We start from the raw sequence: 682 nt of genomic DNA, 5'->3' as shown, positions 1-682 counted from the left end.
CCCAAGCCTCTATGATGCTAGACTGCTGGTCATCTCAGGCTAGCTCTCTGTACTAGCCCTGTGGCATTGGTCTTGTGGTTGTCTCAGGCTTGTTCCTTGCCTGAGACCACCTGAGAGGTTTCATGGGAGGGTCCTCTCTAGCCTCGAGCCCTTGGTCTCAGGAGGAGTTCTTCTAGTGTCTAGGTCGTCCCCCACCCTGGGATCCCAACCTGACCTACACAGCACATTACCTCAGGCTTTCTTTTTTTCTTTTCTTTTCTATTTTTAGAGAGTCTTAGGCTACTAATTATTTTGATAGTCACAAGTCAGAACACTGAGCATAAATAGACATAGAATCTTTCCTCTCTGCTACCTACTGACACACATGTGACACAACAGCCACACCTGCAATGTCTCTAAGGGCAGTAGTTAGGCTTTTTTTAATTTAATTTAAGATAGATTGTGATTTCATTTAGGAAATTATTTTTAAAAATCTTACTTACACCCAAACATTTAATATGTTCTTTTAAAATATGATCAGAGAGTGTTAAGGTGATATTTGCTCCTGTCAAAAATTCTATTAATTGCATAAGTTAGAACATAAAAATTTCTTGAAGATAAATCACTAATTTACAATTTAAATTCTCATTTCTCAAGACAACAAAGATGTTTCTTGATTTGTCTATACTTCTTTATTTGTCCC

General features: G+C 38.1%; 1 non-coding gene across 1 annotated transcript; it reads right to left on the bottom strand.

The window, feature by feature from the left end:
• Positions 1–270: 270 nt before the first annotated feature.
• LOC115031204 lies at positions 271–406 on the bottom strand. The gene has a single exon (XR_003836823.1). It is a non-coding gene; the product is annotated as a small nucleolar RNA SNORA17 (small nucleolar RNA).
• Positions 407–682: the final 276 nt, after the last annotated feature.

This window comes from Mus caroli, chromosome 5 (assembly GCF_900094665.2).
Source record: "Mus caroli chromosome 5, CAROLI_EIJ_v1.1, whole genome shotgun sequence".
NCBI lineage: Eukaryota > Metazoa > Chordata > Mammalia > Rodentia > Muridae > Mus > Mus caroli.
Note: the sequence above shows the minus strand (reverse complement) of the source record. Positions and strands in the feature narration are given on the sequence as shown.